General features: G+C 38.2%; 1 pseudogene; it reads right to left on the reverse strand.

Annotated features, from left to right (window-relative positions):
* Positions 1 to 386: 386 nt before the first annotated feature.
* Positions 387 to 5755, reverse strand: part of LOC104075920 — a 31398-nt pseudogene continuing 26029 nt past the window's right edge.

Raw genomic sequence — 5755 nt, forward strand, 5'->3', positions numbered from 1 at the left:
AGGCATAGCCTAACTGATTTTGCTAATTTTAAAAGGGGAATCCATTGATAAAAATATAATGGGGTAAGAAACAAGAAATCTTGAATCTTTTGAAGTCCATGAAAACTAACATAGTAGATTCAAGCAAGCAAGGTAACGTGCAGTACTGTAGCTATTCCAACATACGGATGGTCCTATGGAAATGGCCAGGACTTCTTTTTCTAGGTCCCTGCAAAGTTCTGCCCTCTCTGTGCAGGCAGTAGCCATTTTCAGTTAAACATGTGCCTATGTATATTCGCCTTGTGAGGCATGAATTTAGAAAAGACATTTCTTGTTTATCTCTCCATATGTTGGCACTTTTCTTGTGAGAAATTAACATATTATAACTAACACTGTATTGAACATTGTCATTGGGTTTTAGTACCTTTTTTTACTTTCCAGAGTTCCGATATTGGCATGCCAGTGATAATAGAATTGGGATCTTCCTGTGCTGTTGAGTTTACTGTGTCATTTGCACCAATGACCAGAGCCAAGTCTGTATCTGAGACAAAAAGGAAATATATTACAAAATGTGTTATTATGAAAAGAAAAGCCACTGCTTCAAGTTATCAAGACAACACCAAAGCACATTAATCAAGCATACAATAAACGATGACAGTTTGTTGTTTCATCTGAATGAAAAAATTAGGTCCATCTGTTGGTGCTCAAACCTAGAATCGAATCTTGGCAGTTACATGTGCTAATGAAAACTATTAAAAAAATTTTGTGCATTCTCTGTGTAAGATATCATGAAAATAAGTACTCCTAAGATTTAAGAGGCAGTCTTACGCAAGGCCCTTGTGAGGTCGCTAAATAGAGCACATATGTGGAGTCTGAGGATGATGTCCATTATGTTACACCGTGTAGTTTATTTCAACACTACTCACTTATGGTCCAAATCTACAGTCTCTTTTCCGTTCAGTTCCTCAGTTCCATTGCTCTGCATGCAAGAAGCACTCCATTTACACACAATCCATTGTAGTTCCAGGAATTAACATTTTAGTAGTCCAAGAGATTCTGCAGCTTGGGTTAAGATGGTAGAACAGCTCTAAAAATTGCTAATAATTCCTAAAACCTCTAGCCACAGTGCTCATGAATGGTGTACTTCTAGAGTAACTGTACTGATGAAGAAATGGGACTTAGTTTAGAGCTGTAGCACCAGCAGTACCAACTAGATCACCGTTATCCTCATGCTCATTGAATCCTTCAAGGAACTCTTAATGGGTTTGTGAAATGTGACATCTGCAAAAGCAGCAGTGATTCCTCTGCTAAACATACTTACCCATGTGCCTACCAATTCTTTTCATTTCTTTTTTTTTTTTTTTTTTTTAAAGTGGTTCACAGTTTGCCCAGTAAAGTCAAGCTTAATGGACTGTACATCTGTTCAGTCTCCTAGAGTCCTTATTAAAATCAGCATCACGTTCCAGCTTCCATTCCTCTTACCCTTTTTAACCACAGGGCTAGCTATGCCTCCCAGGAGCCTGGCAACCAGAGAAGCCAAGGATGTTCTGGCTGTACCATTTTTATGTCTTCTGCAACAGCCCTCCAAGTGACTGAGATGCATGAGCCAAAGGAATTTAGCGTACTGTTACATGGAGAACAGCCTCCACGTGTAAGATAACTATAAGTCTACTTCGAGCAAAGAGGGGAATAAAAGGAGTCTAATACTTGTTTTCCCTGCTGTTTCTAAGTTCCTAAAATGCATGCAAATGTAACATCAACAAACTTACAACATCAGATACAACAATGCAAGCAGATTAGCCTCATTTACAGCAATGGCGCTACACCTATTTCAGACATTCATGGAAAGTAGATACATCATCTTGCCTCTCCAGACTGAGTTTATAGGATGGACAGTGAGTCAGAAAGATTTTAAGATTGTCAGCTGAAAAGATTTGACATGGAGTCTTCTCAGAGGCAGTAAATTCAAGATTCCATGGTACTAAATTTAGCTCGTAAACCTTCCTTTATGAGCTATCACCTGCATATTTGCTTGGAACAAAATCATATAGTTTGACTCCCATCCATTAAGCTGGGTCCAGTGATGCAAAGCAGCTCTGAAACAGATAAAGCAGTGAAGAATTCTTATGTGAAGGAAATATGGCCAGTGCAAGGTGATACAAAGATCTGAAAAGGTGCTGTTGAAATTACCAGATCCCCACCTGTCATCAGTGGCCTACGTAGTCTCTGGTTTAATAGCTGACAGCCTCAGAAGGGGGGAAGGCCTAGAGGCATCATAGAGCCATTTTTGCCATTCTTCCTGATGCTGCAGATCATATGCATCTCCAGAGAAATGATCACAGCTGTTGCAGCCTTCCTTACTTATGCAGTGTGGAATATACTAGGAAAGATTTGCCATGCTCACAAACTTAGGACTTACACAGAAAAAAAAAGAAATCCAAAAGAGACAATTAAGTGAGTGAAAATTAAAACCACAAATCGTTAACACCCTGAACACTGATTTTTTGTGTGTGTGTTTTTAACACTGCAGCGTCCTATTTGGAATTCGCTATTTTATTGCAAATAAAGCCTCTGACCCTTTTAAAAATTATTTCTTTAATCTTCAGGGGAAGAGTATATAAACATCTTGACTAATAACAAATTTCTAGGACTTTGAGTGTTTTCTGTTGGATTTTTTAATGTGACTATACAAAAACAACAGCACTTAACATTACTCTCTACAGCAGCCTGCTTTGCTGGGGGAGGCACTTTGGCAGTTCTCTTCCTTTTTTTCCATATCCCTCTCCTTTCAGAGGCCCCTCATCATGATGACCCATCCATTTGGCTAAGGGCTGCATGCAGCTGCATCTGAAAGAAGCCAACTGTATTCTTGGGTCAGCTGGAGAAGTCCGCTTGATTACAACTGTAGGTATATACAGTGCTTCTAACACCCGTAACTGGGGAGAGAAGACCTAGGCCTCACCTCAGGTTTCAGCAGAGGTGCAAAACAGATCAGCCGGCTACATAGCAAGTGCTCAATAGCTTCAGGCAATCCACTGCATAAAAAACTATTTTATTTAAGGATTTTCTTCTACATATTTGGAACCATGTCTTTTGTCCACATGCATTCATAAAATACTATAACTTTTTGCGATCTGTTATAATGAAAGAAGAATGATTACCTGGCACATTTCGCTCAGTGGTTATGCTGTCCTGTAGATGAGATGTGTGAAAACTGAATGTTTCCTGATCTCCGTTAATATTTTCCATGTATAGTTATCCTACAGAAATTAAAAGCTCCTAAAACATCATGACACAAACTTTTTTGTTATTGTTGGAAATTGAAAATGAATGTTGGCCAAAGCTTGCCATTCTTGGAGAAATCTCAGACTGAATAGCTGATTACCCTGCATAAATCTTGGCAGTGCCGGGATTTCCATTTTTAGGAAAAGCAAGAGATTTTTTTATTTTATGAGAATTAACACAAAGAGGGAGGCCAGTGAAGTAACTTCAGTAACTTCATCTCATATTTCTTTGCTATAAACCAGTACCATTCAAAGCTTAAAAAAAAAAAAAAAAATCCATTTCAGATTTTTGCCCAAATTCTTTGTATTTCCACTATCCCCAGCTCTATGCTAGAGGCCTGCATTATTTTTTAAGATGAGAAAAACTCCCAGCAAAGTTCACAGATGTAAAGTGAGGCATTGTTCATTAAGGTCTTATCATAAACAGCAGGTCTGACTTACATCGTAGCTGGAATATACATCAATAGTAAAACCTCAAAATTCCAGGATATGACAAATGGCATGAAATGACATATGACATATATGATGAAATTAAGATTAGTGTAGTCTTAGATCTAGGGCCTTGATGAACCCTTTTGCCCCATGCTGTATCATGACTAAAGGATGAAGACTGTAGTTCTGCCAAGACGTATGCTGTATTATCAAGTGTGATACTTATAGTTAACTAGCGTTTTTCATTAGAACCATGACATTAATTATCATTGTAATTCACTACATCAGGAAGCATTCAGCTTTCACTAATGTCACATACATCCAGGACACTGTATTAAATGGGTTTACTGGTGACAAGTAGGCACCAAGTCCCAAAAATGATGTACTTTTTGAACACATCTGAACATAATTTTTCACTGCAAACGTAGGAAAGAAGAAATACAGCCTTGTAGTTTGTGACCAAACGTGTTATAACCCCCTTCTTAGCTTATATTGTATTTTTAATGTCTGTAATGCAAATTTTCAAGTCTCTTGCATATTTGTACATCACTAAAGTAACAGTTAATACTTAGCACGAGTCTGCACAGATAAGAAAGCAAAATCTGTGCCCTGAAACACTTAAAATCAAGGATAAAAGTTAGCATCAAAGATAGAAGAGTAGACTTGTCAAGGTGAAGCTGGGCAATGCTTTAATAGTGTGCACTCAGGTAGTCTGCAAGTAAATGACTCAGCAGGCTTAGGCTTTCAAAACAGATTTCAAGGTAAAGAAAAATGGTACTCTGTTGGAAAGCTCAGGACACTCCAGCCTCCGAGGAAGCATAGCATATACATAGCAACAGAGATGATTAGGTATGAAGTTGACTAATGATCATAGAGGTCTGTATTTATGGGCAGAGCCCAGGGAGGAATGACTGCTAACATCACGAGACACAGGTGGCATATAAGGAGAGAAGAGGTATTTAACAGTTTTAATATTTGGATAACAAGCATGAACTGTATAGATTCAAAGGAAGTGGAAACAAGAGTTTGACATTGTTAAAGTGACAGTGAACAGTGAAATATGCAGAATGTTATGCAAGATCCGAGGTAGCTTGAAAAGCCTACTATTGAGTAATTGAACAAATATTTGAACTCTCACCTGGGGTAATGATAGAATTAGACTCCTTTATCATTTCAATAGCTTGGTCTAATCCAGCTTCAGTGCAAGTTCCAACAATCTCCATAGGTTTCCTTCCTGCTGTAGATGCTGTGCCATATCCACCCAAAAATGACATTGGGCAAAGACCTGACCATGGCCTAAATGTGAACGTATTAAATGAGCACATTGGTCAAAACAACAGTTCCAAGTCCATTAAAAGAATCCCAAAATAAAGAGTTCATTTGCTATAAATTCCCATGCAGTTTGTTTGGGAAGGCAGACTGCGTTATTCTTCAGCTCATTAAAGTTTACTTTAACAAGCTGTGAAGCTGATACAGCAATGGTTCAACAGTTCAGTATTGCATTGCTTTTTTTTTTTTTAAGCTTCAGCATCCCACTTGGCATAAAAATCACACATTTCAAGCAGATTTTCAGATAAGGCTTTGAGAAAATCTTGTTTTTCAGCCATTTTTAAACAATTTTTCTTCTCCTCCCTAAACTACCTTAACATTTTTCCTTAGCAAAACAAAGATGTTCTTTGTTTAAATAACATCTCCCCTCTTGCTTGTTATGAAACAGCACATTTCCCATTTCCCCAAAGTCAGTTGCTGGGTGAGATCCTTCAGTGAAGGCCATTCAGCATTTTATAAAATATTAACTTACATTGTTGGTTTTACGAGTAAATCACATTGCTGTTATTGCTTTTCCTAGTTGTTTTTAAAGTTCAGTTGCCAGATTTAGTGTACTAGGAACTGTTTACATACAGAATGGCTAGAACTCGGGCAAAGCTATGCAAGTTCTCTTATGGTATAAAACCACCACTCTGATCTGAAGGAATAAACTCTCTCAAGGCCAGTAGTTTAATCTCCGTGCCGACATGTGAGTGCCAGCCAATGGCCCGGTCCACCATGCCTATGACCAG

Source organism: Fulmarus glacialis, unplaced genomic scaffold (assembly GCF_000690835.1).
Source record: "Fulmarus glacialis isolate BGI_N327 unplaced genomic scaffold, ASM69083v1 scaffold7814, whole genome shotgun sequence".
In the NCBI taxonomy this organism is placed as follows: Eukaryota; Metazoa; Chordata; class Aves; order Procellariiformes; family Procellariidae; genus Fulmarus; species Fulmarus glacialis.